The following is a 24,164-nucleotide window of genomic DNA, read 5'->3' on the forward strand; positions in this document are numbered from 1 at the left end:
GCGGCAGGAGGACCGTAGAAGCGGAAAGGGGCAGTGGAGTTGGGTTCCATAGAAGCAGAGGTTTTCTCGCAAAAATGAGTCCGCAGAAGTATAGAGAGGGACCACAGGAGTGGAAGGAACAACATATGTGGTTGGTCGGTCGCTTCTATGACGCCACAAAAGTGGCTAAGTTGGCCGCATGTGCGAAAAGCCTGGGTAGAATATAAACGTTGGGTTCCAAGAGTTTTATCATTTTTTGACTTTGCAAACTCGGATTTAGGCGATTTTTAAGAGGGATTTTGAAGGGATTCTTGAGGTAAGTTACTTGTGGTTAAATTTCTTCAATAATTATGTTTTCTCATTGATTTTTCCACCTAGTTGGTGTATTTTTTAGGTGTAATTTGGGGAATTGAGGCTAGGGATTTAGAGAGTTTGATTTGGGGATTTGGGTGGCAATTTGGTGTCGAATTTTGATAAATTTGGTATGGTTAAACTCGTGGTTGGATGGGCTTTCAGGTTTTATAAATTTTATTGGATTTCGAGACGTGAGCCCGGGGGCCGGCTTTGAAACGATTTCGAATTTTTGAGTTATACCTTCGTAATTTCTTATGGAATTTATTCCTTTAGCCCATATTGATTGTATTGTGCTGCTTATGGCTAGATTCGGGATATTTAGAGGCCGATTTGCGAGGCAAAGGCGTGTTGGAGTGAAGTTTTGCTCGAATTGAGGTAAGTAACACTTCTAAACTTGGCTCTGTGTCGCGACCCAAATCCCGATCGTGATGGCGCCCAGCACACTACTAGGCAAGCCCGACCATTATTCAACACTTAACCCAATTTATCAAAAATAGCGGAAAAATATATCAATTAAGCAAGATTAAAGTACTGAAGATTTTAACAAAATACACAATATAATCTCACTAGGACCCGGTGTCACGAATCTGAGCCTCTAGAATACAGAATATCATCCTAATACATGGTATATCCAAAGTATGATAATGCGGAAATAAAGAGATAAGATAGGAGGGAGAAGATCAATGGCTGTGAACGCCGTGCAGCTACCTCGATACTCCCAGAGGCTGGATCTGCTGATCAACTGGATCTACTGAGCCTGAGACTGCCCTGGATCTGCACACAAGGTGCAGGGAGTAAAGTGAGTACTCCGACCCAGTGAGTAATAAAAGTAACTACAGTCCGAAGATAAGAAAATCCAGTAAATACACAAAGTAAGCTAAAATCCAAATATACAGCAACATATGGAACTGAGCAGCTAAACACCAGTATAAATACAAATACATGAATGCAATGCAATGCATATGATGGTACATTCCAGTACCCACTGCAGCGTGCAGCCCGAGCCATCCATATTTATTTATCGTCGACGACGCTCACTGGGGGTGTGTACAGACTCCGGAGGGGCTCCTACAGCCCAAGCGCAATATCTTGGTCAGTCATTGTTACCTGACCGGTCAGCCATTGTTACCTGACCAATTTATATCATACAGTGCCATTATTACCACTGTTCAAGTATATCATCCAGTGTCATTGTTACCACTATTTCAAGTATATCACATAGTGTCATTGTTACCACTGTTTCAAGTATATCACACAGTGTCATTGTTACCACTGTTTCAAGTCACTTTATAATCAGTCCAAAAAATAATATAATAAGCCCCTTGGGCATTTACAAAACAGAAGTTCCCAGCCCCGAATACATTTAAAAATATCATTTAAGTTTTCAACACTTAGAATTATGGCTGAGTTTGCAAAACAACATTTAAAACCTTGGACTGAAATTAAATGATATGCAAATCATGCTAAGCAGTAATATCAATCCTTGAAGGATTTTACAAATTGGCACAAGGCCCCAAACATGGCATCAAGCCCCGTAATATCAATGAAGTATGTGTATCAATCACCAGTATAGTATAAACACCACACGGGATGGACCAAGTCACAATCCCCAATAGTATCCGACCCCGCACTCGCCATGGAGTGCGTGTCACGCCTCAATATAGCGTTACGATGTGAAAGTACGGGGTTTCAAACCCTCAAAACAGTATTTACATCTATTACTCACCTCAAGATGGCCAAAAGTCTACTCCGCGATGCCCTTTCCTTTCGAATCGACCTCCTCGCGCGTCGAATCTTGCCAAAACCACAAGGAATATATTACCATAGACTAAGGGAATATAACTCAATCGAAAAGACTCGAAAAATATCAAAAATCACGAAATTTGCAAAACCCGAGCCCCGGGCCCACTTCACGAAAAATTACGAAACTCACATCACCGGATTTTTCGTCTCGCTACGAGTCCGTACATATAAAATTTACCAAAATCGGAGTTCATTTGACCCCTCAAATCACCAAATCTTATTTTCAAATTCTTAGGCCTAAATCCTCAATTTTTCTACAATTTTCATGCTCAAATCCATACATAATTGATGTACTTAACTCAAAATAGGTGGGGATAACTTACCTTCACATTGATGATGAAAATCCCCTCTTGAAGCTCCCCAAAAATCGTCCATACTTTGAAGAAATGAAGAAAAGTGAGCTAAATCCGTGTATAAAAGAATCTGTATGTGCTTCATCGAGTTGTACCTTGCACTTGTGCAATACCAGTTGTACATCCTATTAAAATTGTTCCTTGTCGGACACCTTCTGTTTAAACACCCATAACGTCTTGTATTAATATCCAAATGACAAACGGTTTGAAGATTTAGAAACTAGACTCAATGATCTTTAATTTGATAGGTTGTACACCATATAACTCTTTATATATCCCGAGATATGAGCTTCTAAATCGGCTCCATGAAATCAGAAAATTTCTGGAGAAACTACTCCACCAGTCATCTTTAATCAATCATAACTTTCTCTACAAATGTCCAAATTACTATTTCTTTAGCTTTCTGGAAACTAGATACGAAGGGATACAACTTTCGTTTTTGAATCATTTCAAAATTCCTTGTAGATCAAAAGATATAGGTCTCCAAAGTACGCTCCACGACTGCACATTGTTGTCCAAAGACAGCTTAGCAGCAGAAATTGCAGCAACTTTTATTTTCACTAAAAAGGCTCTAACTCCCTCATACAAACTCGAAATTAGAAGATTCTTGTTCCTATGAGTCACAAATAATAATACGAACATAACCCTTCAATCGAAACTCAATTCGGAGCTTGTTTGCCCAGTTCAATACCCATTTCGCTCGTTAAACAATTAACTCACATTTCACGTCAAAAACCCAATCGCGACTTGATGAAATTAAACCAAAATATCCAGATCAGTCCTATAATTCATGATTTAAATTCTGAAAGTCTCGAAATCAAATTTGGATCTCTAAAACTAAAAATGGACCCTTGGATCATTACATGTTTATGCTCAAAACGGCAAAAATCTTCCAAAAACTCTTTCAAAACTTATTCGAGCCTCATGGGACCCCGACCAAAAATGTCAACATAATTCATAACATCATTAAAACCTGCTCAAATCATCAAAACACCTCAAACAACATCAAATTACCCAAAACTCATCGAATTCAAGCCTAAGTTTCCAAAAACTTCCGAAAATACACTTTCGATCAAAAACCCGACCAAACGATGTCCGAATGACCTGAAATTTTGCACACACATTACAAATGACATAACAAAGCTACAGCAATTCTTTGAATTCCATTCGGACTCTCGGATCAAAATCTCGCCTATCAACCGGAATTCGCCAAAATACTAACTTCGCCAATTCAAGCCTAATTCTACACCGGACCTCCAAAATTACTTCTGATCACACTCCTAAGTCACAAATCATCCCCCGAAGCTAACCGAATCATCGGAATTCAAATCCGAGCCCTCTAACACATAAGTCAACGTTCGGTTGACTTTTCCAACTTAAACCTCCTTAAAAGAGACTAAGTGTCTCAAACCTTACCAAAATCATTCCGGAATGACTTCAAATTTTGCACACAAGTCACATTCGACATTACGGACTTGCCCCATCTTTTGGAACCGCATTCCGACCCCGATATTAAAATTTCCACTTCCCGTCGAATTTTCTCAAAAACCTTCAAATTTCTATATTTAGCCAAATGACTTCAAAATGACCTCCGGACATCCGAATTCACTTACGATCGCGCTACCAACTCCAGAATCACCATACGGATCTATTCCCAGACTCGAAATCCCAAACGGACATCTATAACACTGAAATGCCTTCCAACCCAAATTTATGAAATTCTTCTAAAGTACTAACTTTCACAATATATGCCGAAATGCTCACGGGTTACCCAAAACCAAATCCGGACATACGCCCAAGTCCGAAATCATCATACGAACATGCTGGAACTTTCAGATCTCAATTCCGAGGTCGTTTACTCAAAATTCTAATCCTAGTTCATTTCTTCAATTTTAAGCTTTCAAAATGAGAATTTCCATTTAAATTTGACTCCAAACTTCCTGAATTTTAATTCTGACCATACACACAAGTCAATATACCTGAGATGAAGCCGCTCATGGCCTCAAACTGCTGAATGACGCGCCGGAGCTCAAAACGACCGGTCGGGTCGTTACAATCTCCCCCACTTAAACATACGTTCGTCCTCGAACGTGCTGAGAACTACACTGAAGTAGTCTGAAATCACTTGTTTAACACATCATGCACCTTCCCATGCTACCACTACTCCGTTGAGCACATTAGCTCGATAATTCTGTAGATATACTTATTTATTCAAGCAAATAAGTCATTAGGCCCAATTCCAACATCCTGAATTTCCCTGCCAAGCCTGTTTCCATCATACGACCACCATATCAATCTCCACACGTTGTACCCAAACATGACTGCATAACTTTGCTGAATTCACACTTTGCATCACTTTACTTATAGAACCACAATAACATTCTTTAAACATAATAGTCGAAATTCCACGAATCTGATGCTCCCATTGCATCTCATGATCTACACAGGTCTTGCTCTAGTTTTTTTTTTTCAACACCGATACGACTGAAGAGATGTGTCAAAATTCACAACCAACTGCTGAATCAACAATTCATTGGATCTACACTCCTAACAAGTTCTATTACCTTGTCCCAAACCAAAGAATGATCTTTGCTCTATAATATACTTCATATAATCAGTTTGCACTGACCCCAAATCTAGTAACCTCGTCTCACCCAGTATGAACGGCTCAGGCAATAATCCACCTACAAAAATCCCACAAGATGCCACAATGTGCCAATATGCTATCAATTCGAACGCGATACAAAAGGAAGGCGAACTCTAGAAGGAACTACTCAACTCGCACACTAACATAGACTTCCTCAGAAAACAAGGAAACAGAACACACAAAAGCAAATATGGGCACTGAACTGAACATCACACTGTTGCAGCGTGCAACCCGATCCAAACAACATACCCATGGCGGTGTGCCACCCGATCCACATATAGAACTCACATAAGGAGATATACGTCGAGCTGAATAGCTCATCACATCAAAATACCGAACATCGGTCATAAACACACTAAGGTGCATAATATCATTCCCAAGGAAACATATAGCGTTATAGGCTACAAACTCAAGCACAACTGAGGTGCGATACATGATCTAAGTCTCATCCTGCTCATATAACATCACCGCTGAGCGGAACCTCAACACATAAGGAATTTACCAAGCCGTCTCACAACTCATACGGTGCAATATATCTTTACATGAATTAACTGACCACGAAATAAGACTGCGACTATCCTTCCATAAAGAGCGCATTGCTGAAATAAACACAACTGGCCTGACGTAAGGCTCACTTCCACATTTAAATCTATCCACCGACCTCAAGTCGATCCTGATCGTGCCAAGCTAGACCAATAATCTTTCACAGGCCCATAACCAAATAAACAGAGTGCCCTCCAGGCATAATTCTCAAATGGATGATATTACCAAAATCCTCATACTTGGTTTAAATTTCTAATTAATCAAGTGACTACATGTCACACTTATACAATATTCCTATGGGACAAGCTCCCACCATCTTCCGAAATAATTAACGGGTCTGCACATCCAAACCATCGGCTGCACTAACGCTGAAAAGCGATCAAGAATCCCTAACCAGGATGCAAAGCCTTTCTCACAAAACACCGACCTCAAGTGATACTGACGTCAATACCCATCTTACTCAAAACACTGAAACTCATATACTGCTCATCCGAGATCGTGACATCATAGTCATTGACCAAACTGCAACCTTGGTCCTTACTTCAAATTCCATACCACTCACTACACCTCACTTGCCAATTACGATAGACGCAATTTCCATCACAACTCTGGAACAGCCGATAGGCTAATACTTCATCACATAAGACTTTCCATTTAACTCACTTCAGGAGAATTATAGCAGCATACAGGCGAATCCTCATAATTGTCGAATATGCCAATCTCTAAGTAGTTGTCCAAGCCACCATAACACTTTCTGGGATCCGCCTACTCATAATAGGCCCTAACAAAAGAATGCTTCAGAATAACATCAATCACTGCGGCCGACAAGCCTCACATGCATAACTCGATCACGCTGAACGAACCGATCACTGACACCAGTATACCAACTCAACTATGGCTAATCAATCTACTTCCTTCCAATTTATCCTTGATTGCCTTAGAAATAATAATATCTCCCTTTAACACCTAACTTATTTCAACCAAACTCACCCCGAGTGACCCTAAATCACGAGACCATGCTGTCTCAAATACCATGACCATTTCATGTCTCTCAAATGCTACACCACAAGTCAAAACATCATAGAACATTATGTGCCTTTCTTCATAAGCTGCTTCAAAATCTTGACTCTTAACTGTACTTATAGACTCAAAATCATTAGGCACCACACTTTACCTCTTGAATTAACTAGGACCGCTATTGAGAGCCACCCAGCTCTGACTTGGCCCCGAATGCAACCGACTCTACTGAATTTTATAACATATGAATACCCTCTCAATAAAGCACCCAGAGGGATCACTTCCCTCGAAGCCTGCACCTATACGAGGCATAAATCATGAATCTTCCCTCAAGTCTGAACATGAGCCAATAAGGCTAACCATAGCATGCATCCAACAATTCATTTACTCAAATTACCACTCATGGTCTTTTTCCGTAGCTGCAATAACTCACCAATATGCCAATAACCAGAATTCACGCAGGTAATAAACCGTGCAATCAACTAATCAATAGCAAGCTCCCCAACTTGGCTCGAAGCTATAGATCACAACACATATACTCGATTGCTGGCGTAATATCATGGTGAGATTAAACTCACTCCATCATAAGCTCGTGGAAACACGAATCATCTGGAATTTTAACTCTTCTGCAATTTTTGCATTTACTCACACAACAGCTAAGCCCACTTACTAAGTCCTAAATTTTTCAAAAATTTCGGCAGAGCCTCCTTTGTAATTGGTCCTATCCACCTGCCAGAGAATCACCAAAACCATCCTAATAACACATCCACAACTTGACAACGTATCACAATGCATATCAATTACATAAATCTAAATTGATACATGGACATGTGTTGCACCTATTTGAATCATAACACATAAAAAATACCCTTCAACCCTCCATTATTGGGCTATTCAACCAAGCAGGAACATATTCTTCCTTTAATATTTTTAACCTTCAAGGTGGTCTCCTTGACTCAACAGTTTCGTCATAATACATTTACGGAAGCGATCTCAGCTCCCAGACTTATCTAACTAGGAGACACGAAAAATATTTTTCACGCGCCCATAACTCGGGCTACTCAACAAATCACAATAAGAAACGAATCACTTAACGGTTCATCTACTATCCAGTAGGCTTCTTCGCCACTACCAAGTCGTACAAATACACCTCGCAATACTAACATACTCATCACGTAGATATCCAACCGCCATTCCGGCTAACAAGGACAATAATGAACATATGAGTTCAAAACACTTGCTCACAAAATAACCACCTCGGTGCTCAAGCCATTGGCAAAGATTTGGCCTCAAGTCCTCCTGACTGGTCTAACTTCAAACTCACAGAGATTACACCTCGCCCCTCGATCGGGGAATCAAAAGCCATCGAGACACATCTGATACTGAGCGCCCGTTGGTGCATACGATCACGCGGAAGGAATTTCAAAAGTTTCATTTCAAGCTGAATCGATGACGCACGATAAGAATTCAAGAATGTGAAGTTTTCCTAAAGGTTCTGCAGCCTCCCGAGGATAAGTACAGACGTCTCCGTACCGATCTGCGAGACTCTACTAAACCGGCTCATGACTCATGAGACCAAGTAACCTAGGCTCTGATACCAACTTGTCGCGACCCAAATCCCGGTCGTGATGGCGCCCAGCACACTACTAGGCAAGCCCGACCATTATTCAACACTTAACCCAATTTATCAAAAATAGCGGAAAAAATATCAATTAAGCAAGATTAAAGTACTGAAGATTTTAACAAAATACACAATATAATCTCACTAGGACCCGGTGTCACGAATCTGAGCCTCTAGAATACAGAATATCATTCCAATACATGGTATATCCAAAGTCTGATAATGCGGAAATAAAGAGATAGGATATGAGGTAGAAGATCAATGGCTGTGAACGCCGTGCAGCTACTTCGATACTCCCAGAGGCTGGATCTGCTGATCAACTTGATCTACTGAGCCTGAGACTGCCCTGGATCTGCACACAAGGTGCAGGGAGTAAAGTGAGTACTCCGACCCAGTGAGTAATAAAAGTAACTACAGTCCGAAGATAAGAAAATCCAGTAAATACACAAAGTAAGCTAAAATCCAAATATACAACAACATATGGAACTGAGCAGCTAAACACCAGTATAAATACAAATACATGAATGCAATGCAATGCATATGATGGTACATTCCAGTACCCACTGCGGCGTGCAGCCCGAGCCATCCATATTTATTTATCGTCGACGGCACTCACTGGGGGTGTATACAGACTCCGGAGGGGCTCCTACAGCCCAAACGCAATATCTTGGTCAGTCATTGTTACCTGAACGGTCAGCCATTGTTACCTGACCAATTTATATCATACAGTGTCATTGTTACCACTGTTCAAGTATATCATCCAGTGTCATTATTACCACTATTTCAAGTATATCACACAGTGTCATTGTTACCACTGTTTCAAGTATATCACAAAGTGTCATTGTTACCACTGTTTCAAGTATATCACACAGTGTCATTGTTACCACTGTTTCAAGTCACTTTATAATCAGTCCAAAAAATAATATAATAAGCCCCTTGGGCATTTACAAAACAGAAGTTCCCAGCCCGGAATACATTTAAAAATATCATTTAAGTTTTCAACACTTAGAATTATGGCTGAGTTTGCAAAACAACATTTAAAACCTTGGACTGAAATTAAATGATATGCAAATCATGCTAAGCAGTAATATCAATCCTCGAAGGATTTTACAAATCGGCACAAGGCCCCAAACATGGCATCAAGCCCCGTAATATCAATGAAGTATGTGTATCAATCACCAGTATAGTATAAACATCACACGGGATGGACCAAGTCACAATCCCCAATAGTATCCGACCCCTCACTCGCCATGGAGTGCGTGTCACGCCTCAATATAGCGTTACGATGTGAAAGTCCGGGGTTTCAAACCCTCAAAACAGCATTTACATCTATTACTCACCTCAAGATGGCCAAAAGTCTACTCCGCGATGCCCTTTCCTTTCGAATCGACCTCCTCGCGCGTCGAATCTTGTCAAAACCACAAGGAATATATTACAATAGGCTAAGGGAATATAACCCAATCGAAAAGACTCAAAAAATATCGAAAATCACGAAATTTGCAAAACCCGAGCCGGGGCCCACTTCTCGAAAAATTACGAAAGTCACATCACCGGATTTCTCGTCTCGCCACGAGTCCGTACATATAAAATTTACCAAAATCGGAGTTCATTTGACCCCTCAAATCACCAAATCTTATTTTCAAATTCCTAGGCCTAAATCCTCAATTTTTCTACAATTTTCATGCTCAAATCCATACATAATTGATGTACTTAACTCAAAATAGGTGGGGATAACTTATCTTCACATTGATGATGAAAATCCCCTCTTGAAGCTCCCCAAAAATCGTCCATACTTTGAAGAAATGAAGAAAAGTGAGCTAAATCCGTGTATAAAAGAATTTGTCTGTGCTTCATCGAGTTGTACCTTGCACTTGTGCAATACCAGTTGTACATCCTATTAAAATTGTTCCTTGTCGGACACCTTCTGTTTAAACACCCATAACGTCTTGTATAAATATCCAAATAACAAACGATTTGAAGATTTAGAAACTAGACTCAAAGATCTTTAATTTGATAGGTTGTACACCATATAACTCTTTATATATCCCGAGATATAGGTCTCCGAAGTACGCTCCACGACTGCACATTGCTGTCCAAAGACAGCTTAGCAGCAGAAATTGCAACAGCTTTTATTTTCACTAAAAAGGCTCTAACTTCATCATACGAACTCGAAATTAGAAGATTCTTGTTCCTATGAGTCAAAAATAATAATATGAACACAACCCTTCAATCGAAACTCAAATCGGAGCTCGTTTGCCCAGTTCAATACTCATTTCGCTCGTTAAACAATTAACTCACATTTCACGTCAAAAACTCAATCGTGACTTGATGAAATTAAACCAAAATATCCAGATCAGTCCTATAATTCATGATTTAAATTCTGAAAGTCTCGAAATCAAATTTGGATCTCTAGAACTAAAAATGGACCCTTGGATCATTACATGCTTATGCTTAAAACGGCAAAAATCTTCCAAAAACTCTTTCAAAACTTATCCGAACCTCATGGGACCCCGACCAAAAATGCCAACATAATTCATAACATCATTAAAACCTGCTCAAATCATCAAAACACCTCAAACAACATCAAATTACCCAAAACTCATCGAATTCAAGCCTAAGTTTCCAAAAACTTCTGAAAATACACTTTCGATCAAAAACCCGACCAAACGATGTCCGAATGACCTGAAATTTTGCACACACATTACAAATGACATAACAAAGCTACAGCAATTCTTTGAATTCCATTCGGACTCTCGGATCAAAATCTCGCCTATCAACCGGAATTCGCCAAAATACTAACTTCGCCAATTCAAGCCTAATTCTACACCGGACCTCCAAAATTACTTCTGATCACACTCCTAAGTCACAAATCATCCCCCGAAGCTAACCGAATCATTGGAATTCAAATCCAATCCCTCTAACACATAAGTCAACGTTCGGTTGACTTTTCCAACTTAAACCTCCTTAAAAGAGACTAAGTGTCTCAAACCTTACCAAAATCATTCCGGAATGACTTCAAATTTTGCACACAAGTCACATTCGACATTACGAACTTGCCCCATCTTTCGGAACCGCATTCCGACCCCGATATCAAAATTTCCACTTCCGGACGAATTTTCTCAAAAACCTTCAAATTTCTATATTTAGCCAAATGACTTCAAAATGACCTCCGAACATCCGAATTCACTTACGATCGCGCTCCCAACTCCAGAATCACCATACGGATCTATTCCCAGACTCGAAATCCCAAACGGACATCTATAACACTGAAATGCCTTCCAACCCAAATTTATGAAATTCTTCTAAAGTACTAACTTTCACAATATACGCCGAAATGCTCACGGGTTACCCAAAACCAAATCCAGACATACGCCCAAGTCCGAAATCATCATACGAACATGCTGGAACTTTCAAATCCCAATTCCGAGGTCGTTTACTCAAAATTCTAATCCTAGTTCTTTTCTTCAATTTTAAGCTTTCAAAATGAGAATTTCCATTTAAATTTGACTCCAAACTTCCTGAATTTTAATTCTGACCATACACACAAGTCAATATACCTGAGATGAAGCCGCTCATGGCCTCAAACTGCTGAATGACGTGCCGGAGCTCAAAACGACCGGTCGGGTCGTTACACTCTGAGGGTTCGAAACTCTGAATTATGTGTTTTGTGATTGGTGTTGAGGTGATGCACATGCCAAGTGATAGAAGTGCGGGCATGCACCATGAGAATTGTGACCTGGTCGATTCCATGCTGGAGATCATGTTTATGCTATATATTGATATTGTTGGAACCCACAGTGATCGTTTCTTGCTGTTGACTTACTGGTTTTAGTGATATTTCGTACTTAGTCATATTCATTCATTTCATATCATTTCTCAATCTCTGTTGTTATTTATTGATACATCATATCATCATGTTCGGGCTAGTTTCATGATATTGTGAGCCCGTGAGGGAGACTGGAGAGATTGATGAATGAGTGAGGCCGATGGCCTGATTATGAGTGACATTTATGGGATCGGGCTGCACGCTGCAACGCTTATACTAATTTATGATAGCATTTGGGCTGAAGGAGTCTCTCCGGAGTCTGCACACACCCCAGTGAGTGCAGTTAATTTATATTGAGAGATGAATCTTCCTTGGACATGGATCTTGTCTGAAGCATTTATACCTAGGAATGGATCTTTCCCACGTGATGAATTATCCCTGCTCTGTACTGAATGACTGATGGTCAGTTGATGTATATATTTTGGGATGGATCTTCCCTGGGTTGGATTGGCCATATACAATACTAAGTGATTGAGCATTTGAGAGTGTACACAATAGGCTGTCAGCATGGTGCATCATATACAGCACGTACATTGGCATGTAGAAGTGGAGGAGTTATATTCTTCATATCATTCAGATTTGATCTATCTTACTGTATTGAGTTTAACTGTTGACTGTTATTTCTATATTAGACGATACCGGTTGAGTTCGTCACTACTTTCAGTCTAAATGTTAGATTTGTTACTTATTGAGTTGGTTGTACTCACGCTACACCTTGCACCTCATGTGCAGATCCAGGTGCTTCCGGTCATGGCGGCTGCTGAGTTGTGGAGTCAAGATCTTTGGAGACTATCGAGGTAGCTGCATGGCATTCGCAGACCTTGACTCTCCTTCATTGTCTTTACTTATATTTTTGTGTTGCTCTTTAGACATTGCATTAGACTATCTTCTGTTGCAGATGCTCATGTACTCGGTGACACCTTAGTTTTTGAGAGAGATTTGTATTGAGTTGCAAATTTTTTTCTGCTTTTTAAAAGGTTTTCCTTAAATATTAACTGCTTCTGTATTTTCTAAAAGTTTTTACTGCATTGAAATGGCTGAGTAATTGGGTTGCCTAGTTCCACGATAGGCATCATCACGACGATTTGGTTTTGGGTCGTGACAAGCTGGTATTAGAGCCTAGGTTACATAGGTCTCACGAGTTATGAGCAGGTTTAGTAGAGTCTTTTGGATCGGTACAGAGACGTCTGTACTTGTCTTCTGAGTTGGACCATCATGTAGTTTGGATGGTTCCCATTGATAGGGAGAGGATTAGGAGGTTCATTGATGGCCTCATGTATCAGTTGTGATTGCTTATTACTAGGGAGATGGTGTCTGGTACTACTTTCGATGAGGTTATTGATATTGCACGGCAGATAAAGTTAGTCCGAAGCCAAGAGCGGGGTGAGGGGGAGGCCATGAGGCCTCGTGGATCGGGTGGTTTTAGTGTTGTTCCTTCTAGGGGTCAGTTCTACCACGGCAGGGGTCGTCCTTATAGGCATGCTTAGACGGCTCGTCCAGTTCACCGTGGTGCATCATCTGACCAGGGTTCATGCAGTGCACAACAGGGTCACTCATCTTTCAGTGCCATTCCAGCTTAGAATTCGTCTCATGCACCATCAGCTCATGGTTCATCTGTATCGAGTCGTTCTGGTAGTTACTCTAGTTCTCGGGGTCCGTCTTAGTACTCACCGCCATTCACAAGGAGAGGTTGTTTTGAGTGTGGAGATCTTAGTCATATCAAGAGGCATTGTCCCCCCCCCCTTCAGGAGGTCACGCTCAGCAGAGGAGTCAGCCTACAATTTCAGCACCTGTTACTTCACCACCCGCCCAGCCAGCTCGGGGTGGAGCTCAATCAGTTAGGGTTCACCCTAGTGGGGGAGGTCGATAAGGTGGCGGTCAGGATCAATTTTATGCTCTTCCTGCCAGACCGGATGCTATTGCTTCAGACACAGTGATTTGTATTGTCTCAGTATGTCACCAAGATACTTCAGTATTATTTGACCCTGGTTCCACCTATTTATATGTATCATCGTATTTTGCTCATTATCTGGATATGCCCGTAAGTCCTTAGTTTCCTCTGTTCATGTATCTACCCAGTAGGCGATACTATTATTGTGGACCGTGTATACTGATGTGTACAGTGACTATTGGTGGATTAGAGACTAGAGTTAATCTCTTGTTGCTTAGTATGGTCGCTTTTGATATGATCTTGGGTATAGATTGATTGTCTCCATATCATGCTATTTTAGATTGTCACGCTAAGACTGTGACATAGGCGATGTCGGGGTTGCCAAAGATTGAGTGGAAAGGTTCTCTACACTATGTTCCCAGCAAGGTGATTTCGTATTTGAAGGCCCAGTGGATGGTTGGGAATGGTTGTTTATCTTATATGGCCTTTGTGAGAGATATTGGTGTTGATACCCCTACTATTAATTCTATTCCGGTGGTTCGAGATTTTCCGTATATGTTTCCTGCAGACCTACCGGGCATGCCGCCCGATAGGGATAATAACTTTGGTATTGACTTGTTGCCAGGAACTCAGCCCATTTCTATTCCTCCATACCGTATGGCATCGACTGAATTGAAGGGGTTGAAATATCATCTTCAGAAATTTTTTGATAAGGAGTTTATTAGGCCTAGTGTATCACCTTAGGGTGTACCGGTTATGTTTGTGAAGAATAATAATGGTACTATAAGAATGTGCATTGATTATGGGCAGTTGAACAAAGTCACAATCAAGAACAAGTATCCTTTGCTACGTATTGATGATCTATTTGCCCGGCTTCAGAGAGCGAGGGTGTTCTCCAAGACTGATTTGAGGTTTGGGTATCATTGGTTGAAGATTCAGGACTCAAATATTCTAAAGACGGCATTCAAGACTCGTTATGGTCATTACGAGTTCCTTATGATGTCTGTTGGGCTGACCAACACCCAACAACATTCATGCATCTGATGAATAGTGTGTTTCAGCCTTATCTCGACTCGTTTGTTATTGTGTTCATTGATGATATCCTGGTGTACTCTCGTAGACAGGAGGAGCACTCCTAGCATTTGAGAATTGTGTTGCAGCGGTTGAGAGAGGAGAAACTTTATGCCAAGTTTTCCAAGTGTGAGTTTTCACTTAGTTCAGTGGCGTTCTTGGGGTACGTGGTGTCCAGTGAGGGGATTCAGGTGGATTCGAAGAAGATTGAGACGGTTTAGAGTTAGCCCAGACTGTCCTCGGCCATGGAGATTCGGAGCTTTCTCGGATTGGTCGGTTATTATCGTTGCTTTGTTAAGGGTTTCTGGTCTATTGAATCGCCCTTGACCAAATTGACCCAAAAGGGTGCTCCTTCGAGATGGTCGGATGAGTGTGAGAAGAGCTTTCAGAAGCTGAAGACTGCTTTGACCACATCTCTAGTTCTAGTTTTGCCTTCATTTTCAGACTCTTATATAGTATATTTGTGATGCTTCTCGGATCGGTATTGGGTGTGTTTTGATGTAGGGGTAGAGTGATTGCTTATGCTTCACATCAGTTGAAGCCTCATGAGAAGAACTACCTTATTCATGATTTAGAGTTGGTTGCCATTGTTCATGCATTGAATAATTGGAGACACTATCTCTATGGTGTGTCTTGTGAGGTTTTTACAGATCATCTGAGCCTCCAACACCTGTTCAAACAGAAGGATCTAAATTTGAGGCAGCAGAGATGGTTGTAGCTACTAAAGGACTATGATATTACTATTCTGTATCATCCGGGGAAGGCTAATGTGGTGGCCGATGCCTTGAGCATGAAGGCAGTGAGTATGGGTAGCCTTGCATTCATTCATGTTGGTGAGAGACCTCTTGCAGTTAATGTTCAGGCCTAGGCCAACTAGTTCGTAAGATTAGATATTTCGGAGCCCAGTCCGGTTCTAGCCTGTGTGCTTTCTGTAGACATGTGATTTTTGACCCTTCCCAAGATTTTTCATATTTTAGCACGTAAATATTTAATTTAGGCCCAATATAGCTATTTCAACTCATTTTTACTCTTTACTTTATTTTATTACAAGAAAATAAAAATTACAAAAAAATATTTTATTTTATGTACCTTTCATAAAATAATAAAATAATAATAATAATATAAAAAATAGTACCTTAATTTTTATCTTTATATAATCTTGAAAAATACAAAAATATGTAATAGTTTCATGTTTTAATATAGTTTAGTTTAATTAATTAGAATTTATTTTTGCATCATGTAGTATAGTTATCCTATATTAAGAGAATTTAGCTATAGTTTTAAATAATAATTTTTGGAGTCTTCTTAGCCCAAAATTGAAACACAAAAGATATGGTCCAACCCAATTACCCTTAACCCATTCTTCCCAACCCATTAGCCCATTTAAGTTCAAAATTTAATCCTAACCATCTATTTTCCATCTAATCCAATGGTCATCATCTCTTTCCATCTCCGTATAAAATACTCAATTATAAAAACTCAACCCTAAGATTTTCAATACCAAGACCTAGCTAACACACAAGAACGGCAGCCATCACCTTGACCCCTCAATTCCCCATAGCCAGATACAAACGAGGCATAGAAACAAAGCAAAAAAGAAATGAGGAAAAACGTAACTTTCCGCTCTGCGATTTTGGGAAATCATTGATTCTTCTTCTTGGAATTTCACCAAAGACCAACGACACACTTCCACCAAAGAAAGTGAGAAATGGCCAGAATTTCCGAAAAATCTTCGGCCGTACCTACACCAAATCTCCACGCCTCTGCCGCCGTTGGACTGCAAAGAAGTATTGCCAGTAAGGTCGAATCCCAAACTCCAGCACCACCGAACTCCATAGCTGCTGAGCTCTAATCAATTTCATTCTCTCGAAAACTCCATTTACTATTGAGTCGAGGTTGCCGACGAGTTCACTGCTCAAGCTAGTCCCTGTTTTCATTTCCTAGTAGCATCTAGCTCACCAAAATTTGCAGTAATTGAATTTCGCTATTTAAAAAGGAAAGCAGCTGAGGTTAATTCTTTACTTTTCTATTCCATTTTTATCATTATACATATATTTTTGTGTGTTACTCTGCGTCACTTATATTTATACGATGAATGTTATTAGTGTATCAAAATGTTTAATCATGTTTAATTGGAGGAAGAACGCATGTTGCTCTGTAGTTGTTGTTTTGAATTTGATTATTTAATCCTAAATTGGTATTTGTAAATCAATCCATCTCAAAGGCAATGAAGTGGGCCGTGGGCAATCTGGCTATGCAAATGTGAAGCCTTCGTTAGTTTTGGGTAAATTGAGCATTCAATAGGTTTTAGTTTTGTAATACATTTTTTTTAATAAATAATTCTTGGGGTTTGTTGGTTTAAAATTGGGTTTGGGGTTTGATTAATACTGCGAGGAGTTTGGGCTTAATATTCATAATCTGTCCAGGAATTTTTGAGTGAGGCATACGATTTGTTTGACAAATTAATTTGAGCATGTGAGGTTTCAATTTGATATAATAAACCAAATGGATTATTTTTGTTTGGTCTAGTTTGATAAGAGTTTAAATGTTGTCAACTTACTAATTAACTTATGATTATTCATAGCTTGTTTTAGGCACGATTAATAAATAAACCATCGTGGCTATGAGTACGGTTCCCGTGACATAGTCATGATGCCTAATTCCCAAATTCAGGGGTGCATTTCATGTAACCCGATTTTTATAACAATTTCGAATAATAAAGCCCTCCTTAGATTGAGGTGCGCCATGCCAAATAAAATCTTAAAATGCATGGCCCTCACTTAATTAATACTTGAATCCTTAGAAATCGAGGCGTGTCATTTAGTTGAATTTCCATGGCCCTCGCAAAGTGGAATATGCATAGTTGCTTTAGGCGCGTTATTTTAATAATTACCTCCCAAAACTCGGGTGCGCATTTATGTGACCCAAATCCAAATCTCAATGTTAAATAAAATGTGTTGCGGACTGCAGGTGCATTATGTGACGTGGTTTGAAACATATTTTAGATGACGTTGAAATCTTCCTTAAAATAATTAAGAGCTGTTTAGAGTTAAAATGCACATAGGTTTGAAATGTATTAAACTCAGATAATTAAGTCGAATATAACAGTTGAGCGACCGTGCTAGAACCACGGAATTCGGGAATGCCTAATACCTTCTTCCGGGTTAACAGAATTCCTTACTCGGATTTCTGGTTTGCGAACTGTTAAACAGAGTCAAGTTTTCCTCGATTCGGGATTCAACTGGTGACTTGGGACACCATAAACCTCCCAAGTGGCGACTCTGAATTTTAACAAAATAATCCCGCTTCGATTGTTACTTCAAGTGGAAAAATTCCCTTATATACTCCCTTCCGGGGGTGTAGGTAAAAAAGGAGGTGTGACATTTTCTCGGTCTTTCTTATTTGATTGCATCATAGAGCGTCAGTATGATGATCCTCATTTATTTTTCCTCAAGGACAAGGTCCAGCACGGTGATGCCAGAGATGTTAGTATTGGATATGATGGGGTGTTGGGGATGCAGGGCCATATATGTGTGCCCAATGTAGGTGGGTTACGTGAGTTGATTCTTGAGGAGTCCCACAACTCGCGATATTCCATTCATCCGGGTTGCCGCGAAGATGTACCAGAACTTGAGGCAGTATTATTGTTAGAGGAGGATGAAGAAGGATATAGTGTGATTTGTAGCTCGATGCCTTAACTTTCAGCAGGTAAAGTATGAACATCAGAGACCAGGTCGATTACTTCATAGGATAGAGATTCCAGAGTGGAAGTGGGAGCGAATCACCATGAATTTCGTTGTTGGGCTCCTACGGACTTCGAGGAAGTTCGACGCTATTTGGGTGATTGTAGATCGGCTGACCAAGTCCGCGCACTTTATTCCAGTTGGTACTACTTATTCTTCAGAGCGGTTAGCTGAGATTTACATTCGAGAGATTGTTTGCCTTCACGGTGTGCCAGTGTCCATCATTTTAGATCGGGGCACGAAGTTTATATTGCAATTTTGGAGAGCCGTGTAGCGAAAGTTGGGCACCCAGGTTGAGTTGAGTACAACATTTCACCCTCAAACAGACGGATAATCCAAGCACACTATTCAGATATTGGAAGACATGTTACGCGCTTGTGTCATTGATTTTGTGGGTTCATGGGATGAGTTTCTGCCGCTCGCGGAGTTTGCCTATAATAACAGTTATCAGTCGAGCATTCAGATGGCTCTGTATAAGGCTTTGTATGAGAGACGGTGTAGATCTCCGTGGGTTGGTTTAAGCCGGGTGAGGCTAGGCAATTGGGTACTGAATTGAAAGGTGTTATGAGGTTTGGAAAGAAGGGTAAGTTGAGCACTCGGTTTATTGGGCTGTTTGAGGTACTTCAGAGGATTGGGGAGGTGGCTTACATGCTTGCTTGCCATCTAGTTTGTCGAGTGTGTATCCATTATTTCATGTTTCTATGCTTCGGAAGTATGTCGACGATCCGTCTCATGTTTTGGATTTTAGCACGGTTCAGTTGGATGGTAATATGACTTACGATGTGGAGTCGGTGTCCATTTTGGATCAATGCGTTCGAAAGTTGAGGTCAAAGGATATAGCTTCAGTTAAGGTGCAATAGAGAGGTCAGCCAGTTGAGGAGGCTACTTGGGAGACCGAGCGGGAGATGCGAAGCAGATATTCACACCTATTTGAGATTCCAAGTATGTTTCTAGACCCATTCGAGGATGAACGTTTGTTTAAGAGGGGGAGGATGTAATGGTACGGCCGGTCATTTTGAGAGCTTTAGCACCGTTCAGCCATTTACCGGTCCTTTTGTATTTTATAGCTATTATATGGCTTACCGGGTTAGTCGGTTCGAGTTCGGAAGAATTTCAAAATGAATTGAGACACTTAGTCTCAAGGTTGGAGGCTTAAGTTGGAAAAGTTGACAGGATGTTGGCTTATGTGTAAACGACCCCGAATTTGAATTTTGATGGTTCCGTTAGCTCCGTTTGGTAATTTTGGACTTAGGAGCATGTCCGAATTGTGATTTTGAGGTCCGTGGTGTAATTACGCTTGAAATGGCAAAAATTAAAATTTTGGGAAGTTTGACCGGAGGTGAACTTTTTGATATCGGGGTCGGATTGGGATTCCAGAAGTTAGAGTAGGTCTGTGGTGTTATTTGTAACTTGTGTGCAAATTCTGGGGTCAATCGGACGTGGTTTGATAGGTTTCGATGTCAGTTGTAGAAATTGGAGGTTTCAAAGTTCATTAGGCTTGAATCTATATGTGATTCGTGTTTTTGATGTCGTTTGAGGTGATTTGAGGGTTCGACTAAGTTCGTATGATGTTTTGGTACCCGATGGTATGTTTGGTTGAGATCCCGGGGGGCCTCAGGTTGATTTCGGGTAGTTAACGGACCAAGGTTTGAAGTTGAAGAATTTCTAAAGATTTGCAACTACTGGTGTAATCGCACCTACGAAGTGAGAACCGCAGATGCGAGCTCGCAGGTACAGGGTAGGGTCCGCAGATGCGGAGTCTGAAGAGAGGTGAGTAGAAGGTCGTAGGTGCGAATGTTTTCCCGCACCTGCGTAACCGCAAATGCGGCAGGAAGACCGCAGAAGCAGAAGGGGCAGTAGAGTTGGGTTCCGCAGAAACGGAGGTTTTCTCCCAGAAGCGAGTCCGCAGAGCGTAGAGAGGGACCACATGAGCAGAATTAACCGCAGATGCGGTTTGTAGGTCACTTTTGCGACGCCGCAAAAGCGACTAAGTTGGTCGTAGGTGCGAAAAACCTGGACAGAATATAAACGTTGGATGGTTTTATCATTTCTAGACTTTGCAAACTCGAATTTGGACGATTTTTAGAGGGATTCTTGAGGTAAGTGAAATGTGGTTAAATTTCTCCAATAATTATGTTTTCCCATTGATTTTCTCACCTAGTTGTGTATTTTTGAGGTATAATTTGGAGCTTTGAGACTAGAGATTTAGAGAGCTTGATTTGGGGATTTGGGTGGCGATTTGGTGTCAGGTTTTGATAAATTTGGTATGGTTAGACTCGTGGTTGGATGGGTTTTCGGGTTTTGTGACTTTTTTCAGATTTTGAGACGTGGGCCTTAAGCCGATTTCAGATTTTTGAGTTATAACTTTGTAATTTCTTGTGGAATTTATTCCTTTAGCCCGTATTGATTGTATTGTGCTGCTTGTGGCTAGATTCGGGACATTTGGAGGCCGATTTGCGAGGCAAAGGCGTGTTGGAGTAGAGTTTTGCTTGGATTGAGGTAAGTAACACTTCTAAACTTGGCTTTGAGGATTTGAAACCCCAAATTATGTGTTATGTGATTGGTGTTAAGGTGACGCACATGACAAGTGACGGGCGTGTGGTTGTGCACCGTGAGAATTGTGACATGGTCGATTCCATGACACTATTTAGTTGTTCTATCTTGTTGATATTCGTGTTTTCGTCATGTAATAAAGTAATTGAGCTGTCAATCATGTTAGAGATTATGCTTAGGTTATATGCTGGTACTGTTGGGACCCATAGTGTTTGTTTCTTGTTGTTGACTTACTGATTTCATTGATATTTCGTACTTATCCATATTCATTCATTTCATATAATATCTCAGTCTCTGTTGTTATTTATTGATACATCTAGTTTCATGACATTGTGAGCCCGTGAGAGAGATTGGAGAGATTGATGATTGAGTGAGGCTGATGGCCTGATTATGAGTGACATTTATGGGATCGGGCGGCACGCCGCAGCTATTATACTGATTTATGATAATGTTTGGGCTGAAGGAGCCCCTTCGGAGTTTGCACACACCGCGGTGAGCGCGGTTAATTTATATTGAGGGATGGATCTTCCCTGGACATGGATCTTGTCTGAAGTATTTATACCCGGGAATGGATCTTCCCCACGTGCTGGATCGGCCCTGCTCAGTACTGAGTGACTGATGGTTAGTTGATGTATATATTCCGGGATGGAGCTTCCCTTGGTCGGATTGGCCATATATAATACTGAATGATAGAGCATTTGAGAGTTGAGCACATGAGGCTGTCAGCATGGTGCATCACATACAACATGTGCAATGGCATATAGAAGTAGAGGAGTTATATTCTTCATATCATTCAAATTTGATCTATCTTACTGTATTGAGTTTAATTGTTGAACTTGAAAGAATGCCTACGTTTCTGCACTGTTATTTCTATATTGAACTGTACTGGTTGAGTATGTCACTACTTTCAGTCCAAAGGTTTGTTACTTATTGAGTTGGTTGTACTCACGCGTACCTCCTGTGCAGATCCAGGTGCTTCCGGTCACGGCGGCTGTTGAGTTGTGGAGTCGAGATCTTTGGAGACTATCGAGATAGATGCATGACGTTCAGAGACCTTAACTCTCCTTCATTATCTTTACTTATATTTTAGTTTTACTCTTTAGACATTATAGTAGACTATCTTCCGTTATGGATTCTCATGTACTCGGTGACACCCCGATTTTTTGGAGAGATTTGTATTGAGCTGCGAATTTTATTCTGCTTTTAAAAGGGTTTTTCTTAAATATTAACTGCTTCCATATTTTTTTAAAAGCTTTTAATGTGTTGAAATGGTTGAGCAGTTGGGTTGCCTAGTTCCACGATAGGCGTCATCAAGATAATTTGTTTTTAGGTCGTGACAACTATGGAGGACGATATCATTTACGGTTGTTAGGAGCAACAAATACAACTTAATTAGATGCAAAGACAAATAACCGACACGCTCCCAATAAGTCAATCTATGACAATATATTAAGATCCAACACATTATTTTAGATATAATTCAACATTTTCACAAATTGAGACTTGATCGTAGATAGGTCAAATTGTATCCAAAGCACAAGGATACAAAATAGTAATAAGAGACGCACAAATCAAGTAATCATATTGGCCGAATTATTGAATTTGAAATAAAAATAGGAGTAATGCTTCCTAGCACGAGTCAAAGAATAAGAGCACTTAAATTAAATTAGTATTCATGCCGGTGAAAGTAACCATAAAACAAAAGTCGGATTCCAAATTCAAAATCGATTTTTTAAAGGAAGTTAAAAAGAAGTTGTAAAGCGGTAGATAGGCTTAGATAGAAAACATAAGATTTTCTTCTCTATATCAATCCAATCTTGGGTTTATTGGGTATTGGGCTTTGGCCATCCAATTTCCCTAATTCTATATCCATGGGTGATGTCTTCTTATTTCAAACCTTAGCATTTTAGCTAGTTCTCTAGGTTATAAGCACTATTTAGGGTTCAAAAGACTTTGATTAATTATAAAAAGGTGATATTTGTTCCTTTCTTTTAGAAAATTATTCACGTTTATCCCTAATTTTGCTGTCGGTCTAACTAATAGCTCGTTTGGCCAAACTGCAAAAATCAGCTTATTTTGAAAAATATTTTTTTTCAAAAGTACTTTTCTCAAAAATATTTTTGGTGAGAAGCAGTTTGTGTTTGGCTAATTAGTTTGAAAAACATTTCTGAGCAGCAATTAGTGTTTGACCAAGCTTTAAAAAACTGCTTCTAAGCGTATTTTTCTCAAAAGTGCTTCTCAAAAAAGTGCTTTTGAAGAGAAGCTACTTTTTTCCGCTTCTCCAAAACTGCTTCTGCTTCTCCTCAAAAATATTTTTTTTCCTTCCAAAAATTTGGCTAAACACTTTAATTTTTGGCCAAAAGTGCTTTTGACCAAAAAGAAGGTTGGCGAAAGGCTATAAGTTTCTACCATTAAGAAAGTAAATAAACATAGCCCTAACTCTAACTGCTGACCATCAGAATTCGTCCCCTTTCTCTCCCTTGCCTTCTACTATTATTTACCTTTCATTTCACCTCACCCACCTCCATGGATGGAAAAATCACATAGAATCATCACTTGTCAAATAAAAATACTACTGATTAACACTCGAAAAAGACTATAACCCTTTTTCGTTCACCATTTTCGGATTTTCCAGGCTCCATTCTTCCGTTTTTTTGTACTAATCTAGAAAACATATCGATAACACCAAGAAAAGAAAACACAAGAATTAGAAGAAAATAAAACCATCAAGATTTCTGCTTTTTACCTATTGATTAATTTCCT

The 24,164-nt window shown here is 40.0% G+C and overlaps 2 long non-coding RNA genes across 3 annotated transcripts; one reads left to right on the forward strand and one right to left on the reverse strand.

Moving 5' to 3' along the window:
* Window positions 1–833: 833 nt before the first annotated feature.
* Window positions 834–16,985, reverse strand: LOC142166229 (uncharacterized). Of its 2 annotated transcripts, none has more exons than XR_012696431.1 (4): window positions 16,848–16,985; window positions 2,460–8,669; window positions 2,060–2,127; window positions 834–1,107 (listed from the first exon to the last, which is right to left on the reverse strand). It is a non-coding gene; the product is annotated as an uncharacterized LOC142166229 (long non-coding RNA). The 2 variants fall into 2 exon arrangements; XR_012696430.1 differs by lacking the exon at window positions 16,848–16,985 and adding an exon at window positions 9,658–15,147.
* LOC107762375 (uncharacterized) lies at window positions 16,978–22,609 on the forward strand. Its single transcript, XR_012696432.1, has 3 exons — window positions 16,978–17,114; window positions 21,280–21,347; window positions 22,368–22,609. It is a non-coding gene; the product is annotated as an uncharacterized LOC107762375 (long non-coding RNA).
* Window positions 22,610–24,164: the final 1,555 nt, after the last annotated feature.

Source organism: Nicotiana tabacum, chromosome 11 (assembly GCF_000715075.1).
Source record: "Nicotiana tabacum cultivar K326 chromosome 11, ASM71507v2, whole genome shotgun sequence".
Classification (NCBI taxonomy): domain Eukaryota; kingdom Viridiplantae; phylum Streptophyta; class Magnoliopsida; order Solanales; family Solanaceae; genus Nicotiana; species Nicotiana tabacum.